Source organism: Lissotriton vulgaris, chromosome 3_1, assembly GCF_964263255.1.
Source record: "Lissotriton vulgaris chromosome 3_1, aLisVul1.2, whole genome shotgun sequence".
Classification (NCBI taxonomy): Eukaryota; Metazoa; Chordata; class Amphibia; order Caudata; family Salamandridae; genus Lissotriton; species Lissotriton vulgaris.
The window spans coordinates 1,168,327,037-1,168,344,458 of record NC_141689.1 but is presented as its reverse complement, the minus strand read 5'-3'; positions in this window follow the sequence as shown (position 1 = coordinate 1,168,344,458).

Genomic DNA, 17,422 nt, shown 5'->3' with positions numbered 1-17,422 from the left:
TCTTACCACTAAGCATTCCCCTCATTCTCCTCATAAAAATGACACCTTACTTGTGTGAATGGGCCAAGTGCTTATGACATGGAAGGGCTAAAAACGTGTAGAAATTGAGGGGGGCAAAAGGGGGTCTAAAAGTGCAGTTTGTTTATACGTTTTTAGGCTGATGCAACTTCGGGCATCCATTCAAGTGAAATATCATATTTCTTGGGAGACCAAGGGGAATGCTGGGTAGTAGGACATTTGTCCCTGCACAGTGATCCTACAACTTACCCGAACAGGAATATGAGGAAAATGTGACATTGTAAGTAAATTTGAGGTTTGCATGGGATTCTGGGTAACAAAACTCTGGGGGATCAATGCAAGCGACACCACCAGTCAAGAGTCAGTACATGTACACAACCACACAGATACACTACTAGCAAGCACTATCCACACACACCGCAAGCCAAGCGACATTCACGTACACCACCAGCCAAATACTACCAATGCACACTGTCAGCCAAGCAATGTCCACGCACACCACCAGCCAAGGGCCACCCATGAACTCCACCAGCCAAGCTCATCCCGCATACTGCCAGCCAAGCAGGGCCGGACTGGGAACAGCAACCAACCCTGGTAGATTGCTGCTCGGCCGGCCCTGGGGGGCATGCTAGTAAAAAGCACCACTCTCACTTTTGTTACCTGGCCTGATATTGCAGCACTGCTGCAAAACAAGCCCCCACTGACAAAAACCTCCTCCCATGGCCAGAAAACCAGTCCCCACTCCTCCGACCTACTGGGGAAAAGCCCATAGCCTGCTACGACCAGTATGGCCCTGCAGCCAAGCACAATCTATACACACAGTTAGCCAAACACCAGTCCACGTATACCGCCAGTCAAACGCCACTCCACGCACCTCAACAAGCAAAAGCCAATCTACATACACTGTCATCATGTGAGAGTCCACCCACACCATTCGCCAAGTGCAGGTCCACAAATACTGCCAGCAAAATGCCAGCCAAAAGTCAGTACACGGAGACCGTCAGCCAAACTCCACCTTACACACACACACAGACTCTCCCAGATTTCTAGAGGTTTTCTGCCCCTGCTTGGGTGGAGATGAGAAAGAAAATAACAAGGAAACAGCCAAAATGTGTGCCTAAAAAAATGAGCGCGACCCTTGCCTATGGGGCTTCTCACTGGCATGTCCATAAATATATCCCTGGTGCCTAGTGGGCTTTCTGCCCCCCTACAGGGATAGAGATGGGCTTTTGCCCTGATCTGCCTTCTGGGGGGCAGAGAACCTTTATGGAGGTGGGGGCATTAGTCTGAGCATTCTCGGCAGCCCCCACCCCTCTGTATAAATAAAAAAACAACATCCCTTGTTCCTAGTGGGCTTTTTGCCCCCCAGGGGGCAGAAAGACTGCAATTTTGCAGGGGTTGGGGGCATTGGCATGCCCATTTTGGGCAGCCCCCACCCCTAATTGAATGAAAAAAAATCCCAATATCTAGTGTGCTTTCTGCCTCACCGGGCAGATTGGGGGCTAATGTCCACATCTGCCACCCAGGAGGGCAGAAAGACTGGAATTTGGGGTTGGGTAGGGGCATTTTCATGTCCATCTTGGGCAGCCCCCACCCCTAAATTCAACGAAAATAAATTCCTTGGCGCTAGTGGGATTTCTGCCACACTGGGCAAGGCAGAAAGACTGGTTAGTGCTTTTTGCAAGGGGAGCAAAGGTCCTTGCCCAAGAGGCCACTCCCCTCTCCCTGGTGCCAGGTGGGTGGATCCCTGCTTGGGGATCGCCCTCCTTGGAAAATTCACTGTAATGACATCAGCACGACAGGCGCCCTTATCGTCATTTTAGGAAAACCATCTGTACAGCCTCAGGAGCTGGGAAAGCTCTTCCCCAGCTCCCCAGGCTATTGGGGGGGAATCCCTCTGGTGCCCGCACAGGAGGGATAACAAATACCATGTGTGAGGAGCCTTCCTGCGCAAATGCCTAGCGTGGCTCAAGACAGCTCCCGGCCTGAGCACAGAAGGGGTTAAGCTCTGCAGGCGTAGCTTGAACATGGCTCTGGGAGGCAAGCGATTACACTGCTCTATGGTAGTTTGCTCAATCCCAGAATGTCCACCCAACAGAGATTGCAGAAAAAGTGGGTGCTATTGATTGGCCACGAGCTGATGGAATCAGGCATTGACACAAGTGTGGGCCTATCCAGGAACTGCTGTCTGAAATATACACAGGTAGATTATGTCCACCAGCCGTACTTGACCCTCCTTTCACTATGAGTATATTTCTGGGAGTCCCCTCAAAGTGCCAGCACTGTCTTTGTGTTGAGGCAGATTTTTATCATATGGGTTGTGCCTGCCTGGAAGTTTCACATTTCCAGGGGGAGGCTACTCAATCGTTGTCCGAGATTATGGACCATGCTTTGGAGTGCAATCCATGCCTCTCCCTATTAGGCCTGTTCCTGTGGACAAATAAGACTAAGAATGCTCATTTTCTTGTCTTAGCCTCTGTGCTTGTAAAACGCTGCTGAGCCATGTCTTGAAAATCAGCTCCTACAATGTAATTATCCCTGTGACTGTAGAATCTCCTTAAGGTGAAGTGGTGATGTGGGGAGCTTTCCCTCAATACAGGAAGAACCACGACCATTAGACATATGGGATGTCCATTTCATGGTGCTTTTGGCCAAGAATGGCAAACGCCTCTCCTGAGGAACACATGCTGTTCATACCTACACAACCACTGGGGGGAGGCATGATGATCTATCACCAAGGTGATAGTGTTACCTCACTGATCCCACAAATCGACCTATAGGACTTATGTTCTGCGTGACCCTCACCTCTTGTCAGACACAAATATGTGGACTACATGTTGCCTCTCGCCCTTCAGTCCTCCTCTGCTCTGTGGCTTGCTCCCCATGAGTTTGACTCTCCGATTGCTTAGAACGGTTGGTCCTTAGATATTTTTTTCAGGCACCCAGCAGCTTCTCACTTTCATACCTATCACCAAGCGGCATACCCTAGTCTGCCACAGCAATAATTGGTTTGCTTTCTAGTTTTATGTTATCCCTCCTTTCTCAGGTCCCACTGACCTTGCTATACAAACTATGTGGGGTCTCCTCCTTCCCCCCTGGAAAGGCAGTAGGATTGAGATAGAGGTTTATTTATGGTTCATGCAATCCTCAACACTTTGGCGGGAGTTTTGCCAGATGTTATTTCGTGTGATATTAGTTGGTGAGAAATAATTGACATTTCATGGCACTAGCCCAATGATGGACATTTATTATTTCCTTATTACCAGTGCTCTGTTGCTGATGAGATTATTTCATTATGTGATGTCTTAGTCATGGGCATGTTTTTTCCAATTTTTTCCTTTGTTCATCTAATATACAATAAAAAGTTACCTGGAAATAAAAATATTAAGGTGAACCCTGCCACTGTGTTACATTTTAAAATAATGAGGTTGTTTTTTCTCCAGTCAAAGCACTCTTAAAATATATTGAGTACTAATATTGATGACATGTGATTCCCTCACCTTTTTATCCTCATTGTGTTATGTGAAGGTTTTTATTGACTGATTTATACACATATGATTTGACGTCTCTGTATAATGTTGTGTGATGTAAAGTGCTCTGACACCCTAAACTGGTATGAGCAACAATAATAAACAAATTAAATGCTTGTGAGAAAGGATATGGAGAGAGAAGGGGCACAGTTTGAGAAAGGTCGTGAGGGTATCCTTGGTAAAGGAAGTAATTGGAGGGACATCAAAAAAAGATTGCCGCACTGGGCACCACCAGCACTAAAGCAGGCCCTGCTCTTAACACTGAAATAAGTAGATTACTGCAAAGGTTTGGTAACACTTTGAAAAAAACTATTGTAGGGAGGAAGGTCCTGCCAAAATAAAAATGAATGTCCGTGCATTGTTATGTTCCTTAACTGAGTAGAGGTTTCAGCCTCTTCACAAGTGAGACTTAGTCATACTGTGAACGGCCACTTATGTACTTGTACTGAGTGTTGCAATGAAAATAAGCCCCATTTAGGTGCGCCAGCTTTAGTTTGCTCCCTATTCTGTCCTTCTGTCAGCTGTATTGACAGGCTTTAGTGTAAGGCCAATTTTCAAAATAGTGGAAAGATTGGACTTTGTAGTTTGCTGTCTGATTTCATTCTTAGACGAAATCCTCTGAAATATTTGCCTGTATTTTTCAATTGTCACTTCAAAGAAGATTGGTAAATTCAGAACTCATTCATCCAATGGAGGCTTTAGGCTTCAGTTGAGCACCTTGGACTACATGTTGGTTCTAGTGCATCTAGCATAGAAGACAATCCTAGGTCCATCCTTGGCAGTGCCCCTCAAGGCTTAATTCTAGTTCTTACTCTGTTCAACATTTGTTAAGAACCACTGAGAATCTTGATTGAGAAGAAATGTATAGCAGTGAGCCAATATGTAGATGATATTCAACTGTGTCTAAAGGTCCCCACAATTCATGGCACCCGCACTCTCAAAAATATGACTTGCAAAATCCCAGTACTGCATGCCCTCATATTTCCAGATACTAAACCATGAAATAAACAAACCTATCATTCTGCTCAAGCAAAACAGCATCAGTGAGTATATAACCTGACGTTATTATAGTGTAGTCAGTTATAATCCTTTGCCCTCCTCTGAACTAAAATCTCTGGACATCTTGTTAAATTACCCGTGAACCAGGTTTTCTCACCAAGACCATAAAGCTATGGCTGCTATAACAATGGTGCACTTTAAAAAAAAGAAAAACACTCTCTTTACCACTATCCTACTTCAGACTAGACGCACAAGAGTTAATTATTTCCAGGATTCACTATGAAATGCAACCTTTCTGGAGCAACTAGAACAAACCTATATCAAAGCACTATAGTGGTTCCCTTTGATGCGAAAATCAAATTTGCAACAGCATGCAAGATCTACTCCTTGCGCAATGATCATTCTCAATTTGAACTCTTACACAACGTAAGCTTTTTTTTATTGCTGTGACTTGTTCTGCACTGTGAGCGGAATTATCTCCTTATATTTAGATGTGTTTTAAAAAAAATAGTCATAAAGTCTTGGAAAAGCTGAGAATGAAGTTGTTTTGAAAAGAGGAGTACAATGTATGTGATGTATGAGTAGAAGTATTGCCATTATTACACAATATGTGCCCATATATGATCCATTCACCCATATCTTTCAGGGATACCTAATAACATAATGTTTCACATATAGGCAGCACACATACCCAGGACTGACCTGGAAGCCTTAGCATAGCTATCTGATGATGGAAGTGAACATACTGCAGAAGGCCCTCAAGGTGTGCATGCTATGAGATTTGAGTAGGTTGAGTTTGACCATCAACAGAGTGAACATTTGAGAGTGGTAGTTTGATGGGTATTGACCACGGTACTTCCCATTCATCAGTGGCTCAATACTAAGGGGCATATTATCAATGCTGGCGATATGCTATTTTCGCCGCTTTAGCAGCCGTTTTCGGCCTCCAGCAAGCTGTTGCTAACTGATATTATCGACAGCTTTGAGGCGATAGCGAGCGGTTTGGGGCCCGCTTTGCATGTTAGCGATAATTATCGCTAATGACATACAAAGTGGGCGTTCCCAACCCGTTAGCGACTGAAAGCAGTTGCTAACGTCGCTTTCGCCTATTAGCAAGGCAGGATTAGCGATCGCAGTATTCGCGCTAAGCGCGAATATCGCCAAAAACTAACACCTGCTCAGACCTGTTTTTAGCCATGTTATCCAATGGGAGTTGGATAATATGGCTAAGAGCATTTAGTCGCTAATGCGTGAATATCGCTGTATTCTCAGCGATATTCACGCTATCGCCGGAAAAATGATCGCTTTGGAGATAAACGTAGCTAATAGCACGTTATCTCAGCGATTATTTCCAGTGATGCTTAGCGATAAAAATATCGTTGCTAAGCCTAGTTATCGGTAAATATCGCTAATCATTGGTAATATGCCCCTCAGTCCCTTGGTATGATCACAGCAGGAGATTGTTCAACTCACATGCAAGGAGATCGGGGCCAAAGGAACATCATTTGAGGGTAATGTCAGGGAATATAATGTCAAGTTTGGCAACATTATTAATAATAAAGGTGTCAGAAACAAAAGCTGCAGTGTTGTGGACTAGGCAGGATAATTAACACTCTGCTTAGGTGGAAAGGAAGCTGAGTGACTTTATTCCTAGGTAGCATTACTTTGAGCGTCACCATATTTGTTAAGGAGGTATATTATGGCAGCAGTGGGCAATGCAATACAACTTTCATAAATCCAATACATACAGATAATGTAGGTGCATTTTTTGGAGTAACTTCCAAATATCCATTGAGAGGTAGCTCCAACGGATACATCAGGCAGTACCAGCTAACACACAGATCATGATCATGGAGGTAGGTATAGTTAAAATACTTAGCTGGAATATTCCAGGGCTGAGAAATAAAATTGAGCGTGTCATATGGATTCATTTCTTAAAAGAATATGAAATGATTGGGCTCCAAGAATCCTGGCAAGTGGGTAATACCCTCTGGGTGGATGGCTATGCCACCTATTCTGAACCAGCGAGGACTTTGGCAGTTGGAAGGCCAAAAGGTGGTTTGATTACTCTAATATCCCCTAAGGTTTCAGGTACTCATCGGAAATTGGAAACAGGGCTAGTAAACTGTTTAGCGGTTGAAATTATACCCACCAACTCTGTTAAAGTTTTAATTGTTAATGTTTATAATTCATTTGATAAAACTTCTACTATTGAATATTTGTCTAGTCTTAAATGTATTTGGAGAGTTATAAGGAGCAACAAGTGATATCTCATTCGGTTGTTATTCTAGGGGATTTTAACAGTCATTTGTGTTTTAAGAATTGTCATATTATTGATAGCTTAGGGCCTGTCATTTATTCAGATGTACATTTTGAAAGCAGCAGGGGGAACTTCTGGAGCAAATCCTTGCAGCTTTGCGTCTCTTGTACCCGAATGATTTATGTGATAAGGTTGATATCCCATCATTCAAAGGTAAGGGAACGTATACGACCATTGATTATATTTTTATAAATTCTGCCCTGGAATCGTTTGTCAAACAATATACAGCTGTATGGTTGCAATTTATTGACCATAACCCTATACACCTGATACTAGATGGAGGCATCGGGCTTAATGTGGAAGTAGATACATGGGTATCTACAGCAGTTATTAAGGAGAAAGACCAGAGCCTGAGACAAATATGGTGAAGGGTCATACCTGCAGATTTTTATGTTAACTTTAATTCCAATGTGGGATCGGAAATAAAGTTATGCCTCAATGGTGGGGCTGTAGATAATGGGATTTTAACTGCCTATGATAAAATGTGTATGCAGGTGGCTAAAGACCTTATATATGAAAGTAAGAACTACCCCAATAGAGGAGAGAGGCGGTTTGATCATAGATGTTCATTGGTGCATCAGAATTTGATGGCCGCTTTAAAGAAAAGAACACAAGACAAGAGTTCTATAGTTGCCCTTAGGAAAGAATATAAATTTACTATTAATGCACGGAAGTCGGATATCAAAAATGATGCTCTGAACTAATTAATGTCAATTGATGTAATAAAAAATAGTGTCAAGTTTTGCAATGTTGTTGTGAATAGACCATTCTTCTCGACAAGAATGGTAGTTTGGTGGAGTGCAATATCACTGAAGAGGACTGGTTTAATCATTTTAAATATGTATACGGGACCAGGGTGTTTCGAAACTTGGGAGGTAGGAAAAATTCCCTAGCCTTTACAGAGAGTGAAATAGCTGTGACTATAGACCAAATGTCGAGAAATAAAGCCCCTGGTACAGACGTCATCCCTGCTGATCTATATAAAGCTGATATAGCCATATGGTCTAAATTACTAGCTAATGTTTTCAATAAAGCTTGCGAATTAGGTTTATCCTAATATTGGTCACAATCGGTAACAGTGCCGATTTTTGAAAAGGGGAATGGAGGTGATCCGCGATGCTACAGGCCAATTTCATTGATAGATTCAGCCGTAAAGGTTCTAGGTAAGGTGGTTTTAAGTAAGCTTACCGAGTATTTAAATGATGCTAATATCCTCTCTAATCTACAGTATTGGTTTAGAAAAGAGAGAGGAACAACGGATCAGTGCCTAAATTTGCTTCTATTGGCTGGGAAATACACGGTTGCGAAGAAAGGTTTACTCCATTTGGCATTATTGGATCTTTCTTCGGCCTTTGACCATGTTAATAGATCCAAACTGGGCCATCTCTTATTAAAACTAGGTTTAGATAAAAATATAGTAGATTATTTGGCAGATCTGCATCAGGACCTTACAGCCTCGGTTAGATTTGACCGAAAAGGAAACCTTACATGTAGTATTCACATTATCAAAGGAGTGAGACAGGGATGCATCCTAGCCACTTTATTATTTACTTTATATATTAAGGGGCTTATTTACAAGCCTCTTGCCACGCTGGTGCACCACTTTTAAAATGGGAAAAATGGCATAGTGGCGCCGCAAGGGACTTGTAAATAAGCCCCTAATAATTTAGATACGGTTTTAATGGGTGCTGGTTTGGATATTCCTTGGATAGGAGAGCGGTTAATTCCAGCTCTCCCATACGCGGAGGATGCTGCCCTTTTAGCCAGAACAACTGTTGGCCTACAGCATCTTTTAAATTCATTTGCCGATTTTATGAAGTCGCTGGATTTGGATGTTCATTTTTCAAAGTCTCACACTATGGTTATGGGGTTAAACCCAAGACACATAAATCCCACTATTGTGAAGGGAATATAATAACTCGGGTGGTCTTGTTTTTATATTTGGCTTGTTATTCGATGAGCGAGGTACATGGGTTCCCCAAATGAAATCCAAAAGAAATGCAATGGTCAGGTCTACTGTTGCGGTCCTGGATTTTGCACATAGATTGGAATCGAAGCCTATGTATGCCAGGTTAAATTTATTTTTAGGGCGGAATGCATGGCTATAGAAAACTACGGCTCAGATCTATGGGGTTACAGAGCAGTGGATGACATCCAAATAGTGGAAAATAAATTTTTAAGGAGCCTTTTATCTGGGCCATAATCTACACCCACCTATATAATCCACCAAGAAACAGGTCTAGGTTTCATATCAGACACTATAGGCATGATTCCGCTACTTAAATGGATAAATGTTTGGACTAACCCGAGCTTGGAGTGAACCACAATATTATTCGCAATTGTCTAGCGCTTGATCAATCAAATAGTATTCCCTGGCTAAGCAGAACTGCATTTTATTTGGGGAGGCCAGAGTTATTTAGCTCGCCAGAGAAATTACAAAGGTTGGATATGTGCTGGGCCAAAAGTATGTACCTGCAATTATCAGAAATGGATAGAGAGGCAGAAGAATTAATAAATCCCCTTGTGCGGGCACATCAGTTACTATCCACCACACAAACAATTGAGCCATTTTTAAATATAGTTACTAACCCCCATCATCGCTTCCTTTTGGTGAGATTCAGATTGAATCAATTACATCACCTTCTTGCGGAACCATTGGGATGGTAGAAGCCTGAGGATTTGAATGTATGTTCGTGTGATAACTTCTCTACTCAGGATTCAATGCACTTTCTTTTCTTCTGTGAGCACTTTTTGCACATCCGAAATCGGTTTATTTTACTAATTTGAAAAGATAAAGGTTTTATAGATGTGATCTGATTTTATATATTTGCAAATGTTGACCAATGCTTGGGAAAATTTTAATATAGCAAGTTTTTTAACCGCAGCAGTTAGAATTCGAAAAAAAGAAGGACCACTATTATTTAGCGTACTTTAAATCTAATTATTTATTCTTATATATCTTGATGATTCAGATTTTGATTACTCTGTATTTTGTGGTCATCATGTTTTCTGTAATTTTTTCAAGGGAAAATCTTATTGTGATTTTTATTGTAGTATGCTTTTATGGTTTTAAATAACTGAATAAAGTGAATTTGACTGACTGACTGATCACGCAGTTAGGTTTTCTATCAGTACGCATGCTTCCCACCTTATCCTGATATTCCTAGCAATCCATGGCATACCTACTAATGATGCAGTTATTGAATATGACTTAGGTGCTATGATGTACTAGTGGATGTCATGATCTCTGTAGTTATAGGTTTTGTTAGGCATTTGGTGGTAGATGTCAGGATATCTATAAAGGTCCCCACAATTCCCTGTGTCCACATCACTAATATTAGGTGTTTATTGGTTCCTTCCCTGATATATATTCGACATGTGCTGGGGATAAGGCAGCCTTCTCATCTCACCATAATTTCTAGGAAGGTGTGGCTCTAGTGGTGGCTGTTTGACTTCTCCTTTCCACAACTTGTGTGGTTGCTGTTCTGGCTGATGATGGCTGTGTTCATACATGACTGTGAGCAATGTGTTGACCACCACCTGGAGCCAGAAAAGTTATAGCAGTAGCAGGTACCCTAACTTCAGTGTTGACATTTGGCACCTGCTTATTTAAAGAATCATTAGGTACAGTAATTGATTTCTAAAAGGTGCTTTGAGTATGCATCTGTTCCCTGTCCAATGTTATCACTTTCTGTGTGTCAGGTTGAAGGCAGGGTCTTGTACTCCTGCTTTAAATGGATGTTCACCATTGGTTTTGAATGAAAGCCATTCCTAATGATGCTTGTCTTTGTGAGAAAAAAGGCTACTGAATACTGGAATAAGCAAGCAGTTGTGTACTCACCTATGGAGATACTCTGGGCCCGATTCACAGAACTTACTACTTTTGGTATTCACAGATGGCATTTAGCAGTAGTAAAGTTAAGTCTGTCTTAGGTCTGTTCCTAAGTCTGTCCTAAGTTTGCCTTAAGTCTGTCTTAGGTCTGTCTTAAGTCTGTCCTAAGTTTGTCTTAAGTCTGTCTTAAGTCTATCTTAAGTCTGTCCTAAGTTTGTCTTAAGTTTGTCTTAAGTTTGTCTTAAGACTGTCTTAAGACTTTCTTGCGTCTGTCTTAAGTCTGTCTTAAGACAAACTTAAGTCAAACTTAAGACAAAATCCTAACTTTACTACTTCTAAAGGCCTTCTGTCAATATCAAAAGTAGGAGGACAGACTTAAGACAGACTTAAGACAGACTTATGACAGACTTAAGACAGACTTAAGATAAACTTAAGACAAACTTAAGACAGACTTAAGACAGACATAAGACAAACTTACGCCAAACTTAGGACAGACTTAAGACAGACTTAAGACAAAATCCTAACTTTACTACTACTAAATACCTTCTGTGGATACCAAAAGTAGTAAATTTAGGATTTTGTCTTAAGTTAGTTCTGTGAATCGGGCCCTTGGACTTTATCTATATGTTTCCAGTCTTAGTGGCAGTTAACTGGTTTGCTATGATCCAAAGAGTCAGCATGATTGGCCAATGATCTGAATAAAGAATGATGGTAAGATGCATTTCAGTTTTAAAATTATCGGTTGGGACGTTTTCACAGTCAATGTCGCTTATGGTGAAGTTTCTATTGGCTCTTTGGCTTCATTTGGCTTGAATCACAATATGACACAGGTATAGTAAGTATCCAGCTTGCTCTGAATGTTGTCAGATGCCACATATGCTATGGTGTCTGAATGGACATTGTAGTTATGCATCAATGGATAGGGCCTAAAGGATATGTGCATTGTTTGATCGTGTGTTATAATATTTTAACTTTCTACTCTGTTAAGCGATACCTCGGAAAACATTATTGGTCGATGAAATTGTAATGTTTTTCTTCATTTGGATCTTCTTTTCCCAAACTGTCCTTTATCAAAATAGTTATTCTTTAGAGAGGTTTGGATACTGGTAGAAAGTGTTCTACATAGTCCTCCATCCGTCAGAACTCAGAACTTCAATTACTTGTGATTAACTATCATGCCTCCTTAATTGTGTTGGCAAGAATGAGGGGGCAAGCAGGTAAGTGCAGACCCTGTCAGACTGGCCAAGATTTTTCTGGTGCGAACAGCTGTGTAACTGCACCTGAGACCCTGGAAAGACTAAAGTGGAGACTGTGGTTTGCTGCTGTGAGGGTTTTCATCTACCCACTCAGAAAGCTTGATGGAGGAGGCAGCAGTGAGGTCCGGCTGATTGGAGGGCCTTGATGGATGATGGATGCCTAACTTCTCTTTTGTCTGTGCTGTCAGACCCCTGTAGTGCCTGTGGGTGGCTAGTTGGGATGATGACTAACATATGTCAAGAGGCTCCTGAGTCCTGCATAGGGAATTTCGAAGTGGAAGCTAGAGTTGCACTTCCTCAAACCACTTGTGGCAGATGAGAGAAGCTGCCATTATCTGTTTACCATCTGTGACTTGACTGCACAGTCCATACCGTGCAGGAGCGGGCTTTGGCGTTCCCATTGCGGTGCCATTTCGATAGGCACCTCTGTGTGCAGGTCAAAGGATCGCTCATCAGACCACGATAAAACTCGTAATCTGGCAGGTGACCTACAGTGAGGTTTGGTGGTGTGAATCGGAGCAGTTGCATGCCTCCTGGCGCCACACACCCAAAGTCATAGTCAGGCCCTCAGGTATTTGAAGAGGGGGAGCAGCCCGAGTTTAGCACCTTCAATACAGGTAAATTATTGCCTAACATGGAAACTTTAAATTAATGCGCTGCTTGTTTTAGCTGGATATGCAGCAGCATATTTAGACGTATCTGAAGTAATTAGGTGAACATAACACAATACAATCTACAAAGCAACATAAAACACATTTAAATCATAACATGGCACATTGGATCAAAACGGTCAAAACTGAATGCAGCACACAACAAAGTCATGTTGCAATCATGCAGCACAAAAACATAGTAGCATAAAAAAAACCTCATCACCCCCACAATAAATTACCATAGAACAAATTTACATAAGCACTATACTGTTTTTCATAAAAGAGTGGTAAAAGATGTTTGGAGCAAGCACTGTCTTAAGATACCACCAATTACATGAACGTCGCACCAGTCAGAAATGTTTTGTGATTTGGCCCCTTGAGTCTAGTTTGGTTGATCCTGTCACTGCCCTTGAACCCCCTTATAAAAAAATTCAGGTAGTACTAAATAAAATATCAGCTTTTTCATAATGCAAAAGTACAAAAGCATGCCATAATGGAAAATAGGAGTGAAATATTTTGTTAAATAATAGAAAGTTAGTATACATATTTTATGCTAAATTAATTCCTTACAGTGCTTCTCTATCTTTATTTTACTGTACCTTTCTCCACTCAGTGTTTAACAACCACATTTCTAAATCTGTCAATCTTCTGCAAAATATTGCTGAAAATCTACTATGGTCATTGGCCCACTGGCCAAACCCATAGCCGCAACATGGCACTAAGTTAAGTGTGATTCATTCAGTGTGTAGTGTGACTTACTCACTTTGTACACTATGGGGTGGATTTTCAAACATTTTGTGCTGGTTTTAGGCAAAATGTTTTTTACCAATCTACTTTCCAGCCCAAAACTTGTTTGACATTTGAAAGTTCCCTACAAGTAACGCAAATCAAAACAAAGCATTGCTTGGTGTTACTTAGCACCAAGGGGGAGTTACATGGGTGGTACTTGTGTGTTCCTGTGAAACCACTTATGACTTTTGATGTAGAACCCAATCTGCAAACAATAGTAGACAAGGTTTAGCTTCAAATGTTAATGCTATCTGAAAGAAGGCGTTACGTGGACAAATGTTTTCACTTTTTCTTTCTTTTCCTACTTTTTATGTGTGCTGCACTGTGAGGTACGCATGCAAAGTGGGAAAAGTATTTGGACTTGTCTAGGCATAGTATTTTGAACTAGAAAAGTAGCCCTTCTATACAAAACCTATGCTAAACTCTGGCATACACCTTAGCGCTATTGCACTAATGTGTGTGTCTGGTGCACGGCAGCTGAAATCAGCGCTTCCGCTAGGTAGTGGGGAGGAGTAAGCCATATTTCTGTAGATATGGCGCTCTCCTGCTCTCTTCCTGTCATGCAATCCAGTGCAGAATTTTTGCCTGCTGCTTTTTGTTGTGTGACTTCCTTGAAAATCTGGCCCAAATTGCAAAGATTTGGCATCTGGTTTAGTTCAATTTTTAACGCAGACCTGATGCAAAATCTACTGATGAGATTTACAATTCACCAAAGTACACACACAATGAGTTGCCTTGCATTACTTTACTTCAAGGGGGTCAATCCATGGGTGGTGCATCAGCATTCTTATGCAACCACCCATAGGCTTTGGCACAGCTCCCTATCTACAATCAATTGTAGACAAGGATTTGTGCCAAAACGACTGTGCCACTCCTGTGTACTGCATTCTCCAGGCTGCTGGCGCAAGACGCCTCTTAGTTCCCATTCTGAATAATTACCAAAATAAAGAGACGGGCGCTGGAAGCAGGAATCAAGAACAGAGTTTAATTCTCATGAGGAGAGCCTGTCATGTCAGACACGAAACAAGGTGCCATCGGGAGGTGCTCTAACAAGTGAGCTGAGACTCTGTCTTTTATACTTTACAGAACACTTGGCATTACAATCATGATATTGTGTAACAAGGAAAATACATCCCCATGATCCTCGTGTCAATCCTACCCCACATGTGTTCACAATAGGGACCCTTGACCTGCTGATAAGAGGAGAGGGCAATCACGCAGCTGAGTGTTCCGTCAACAGTTTAGGATGTGTGCGCCTGATCATAGCCCAGGGGGTGGGGTGGCCAGGATCAATAGTGGGTCCTTTGAAGAGGAGTGACTTCATACGATAAGGACAGTAAATGGTATCTCCTGGCTCAGGCGATGGCCTCGGACATGTGTGGTCAGCCGGACTCGGGGGAAGGGGTCATCAAAGGAGTGGTATTCATGCCGCATGGACAATCGAGCGCGGAGGGAAGGCTTGTCAACAGAGGGGCATTCATGGAAGGAGAGGAGGTGTTGGTCAGGCGCGGCCGTGGCTCCCAAGGACAGGGTCTTGCAGAGGAGGAAGGTTTATGACTTGTCCATGTGAGGGAGAAGGAGGGGGTCAGGGTGCGCGCAGGGTCAGAGTCGCACAGAGAGAGAGGTCTTATGACCCGTACATGAGAGAACAGGGGCAGTCAGATACAGCTGGGGGGCTATGTCAGCTGAGGCGAAGGATGCTTCTTCAAGAGGGAAATGGGGGGGGGGGTGCCTGGGTCAAGCAGGAGGGTTGCCTTTCATAGCAGGGTCGCGCAGAGTGCTGGGTTTCATGGTCTATGCATGTGAGAGTGGGAGGGGGGTGCTCAAATGCGCGCAGGAGGGAAGCCAGTGATTCTAATGAGTGGGCAAGAGGCCAAGGTGCCTAAAATGGCTGTCATGTACATATGGGCACGGGCTTTTACTGGCGGAGTGATACGGTCAATATTTCAGGGTATACGTGGTGCCTACAGGGAGGGGGACGGGAGAGGGCAAATGAACGCTGCTTATGTACATCAATTTTTCTATTTTCCACAGTCACCCCTTTTTACATAACAGAGTTCATTTTTCTAATTGATGGGGGTATATATAAACAACAAAGTTCATTTTCCTATCCCTCCTAGTTAAGGGGCGTACATATAAACATGTGGTTGATGAAATAGCATTTGTCAATACTAACATATTGCACAAAAATCATGAACAGTTGATGTGATGGGCAGAATGCAGCACATAGGAAATTGCATTTGTCGAGTTCCTATCATTTCAAAAGCACTACATAGCATAAATGTTTCTGACTTAAAAATGTGACCAATGAACATTTTGACCAAGCAGTTGAGGGCGGAATCAGTTCAATATACAAAGTCTCTTCGTCACAGTGTCTTTTAGCAGTGAGCCATCACTGGTAGGCTCTAGTCCGTGTCCTTTCGTTGGCGCTGTTGAGCACCGGCGGTGGAGCTATAGGTCCAGCTCGGTTCTATCCTTACGCGTTGCAGGGTGCGGTCAGTCCTCTGCTGTTAGACCACAGTCCTGTTCCCTAAACAATCCGTTTAGCGGCGCCTTATGCTCGGCACCTATATTTCCGTGGCAACACCCTATTCCCACCTGAATGCCGTTCTTCCTTTTGGCGTGAAGTCACATGGAAAAGAGGGTGTGTGTTGTTCAAACAGTCGATAGGAGAAAGGAGGAGTTGGGTCAGAGTTCCTGGGACACACAAAAGAGACCAAGGGAGCAAAGGATAACAAGCAGGCAGGCCCATCAATCGGGCCCAAAGAAGGGGGACGGAGACTCCAGGCACACGTGGGTTAGCAGACGGAGGGCTTCAGGGCAGCCCGTCAAGTTTCATTTTCCACGTTTGAAATTGCTGTCTCGTCCCGCATCTTGTTGCTCTGCAGCTCCACCTTTGGTCGAGGTCACACAAGTCTCAAGATCTGCAGCCAGGCTGTACGTCACATCCGACCCTTCTCCTTCGGTGGTCGTGAATCTTTGAATAGGTACAAAACAAGCTTTTAGAGAACTGGCAGACGAAGACATTTATGCATGTGAGTTCCTCCCTTAATCCTACGCATTTGGGAGATACGCTCATCGGTCACAGTCAGAGGTCTATTACCAAGCAGTGCATATGTCGGCATTCCTACTGAGTTCATGCCAAGTTTACTCATCGTCCTATTTATAACTCAAGTGAGGACAAACAAGATTCCCATCAACTGTGCATTTCATCATATTCAACATTTCGGAACATTTCCCTTCAAGGCTGGCTAACCTTTTTAAACAGGGCGGGGGCGCTATCATCGAGAGTCAGGTAAAACAGGGGTTTCTCGAGGGACGACAGTTACTCATGGTCATCATGTTTATATCCGGGACAGCAGCTGGGGTCTATCAAATGGGGCGGGGATGGTTCGGGCGCTCGCGCTTGGGTGCAAAAGGGGGTGGGGCAATCTGGGCATTGGGGGTCAATCTAGACGTTGGTGTTCGTCTCTGATGAACAGAAAAATAAAGTGCCATTGACATACAGTTCCCCTATAAAAGGCCAAATTGGGGGACCTTAGTCGTCTTACCTGTCCTTTCCTTCTCAGCCAATTCGAGTTCATTCATTTTTGCAGAAAGGAGAGGTAGTAATATGGCGAGATACAATCATTTTAGTTTCGGTCAATTTCGCTGAACACCTTCGCGTTCAATAAGTATCCAATCAGGCTGGTGCCAGTGAGGCACGGTTTTACCATAAAAAGGAAGAGGAAATAGGGAGACTCTCAGAGAGTGAGAGTCTTCCGCAATCTAAACGAGCCATTTGGTACACGTATGACATGTAGAGAGAGAGAGAGAGAGAGAGAGAGAGAGAGAGAGAGAGAGAAAGGGAGAGAGATATAGAGAGGAAAAAGGTGGGATAGAGATAGAGAAAGACAGAGAGATGTGTACAAAAATAGGTCATTTAGTGCGTTCACAACACAGAACAGCAGGGGGTCAGGTAACGGAGAGACGCAAACAAAGGGAGAACATAAACCCCTACAGCACATACACACGAACTCAGACAGAGG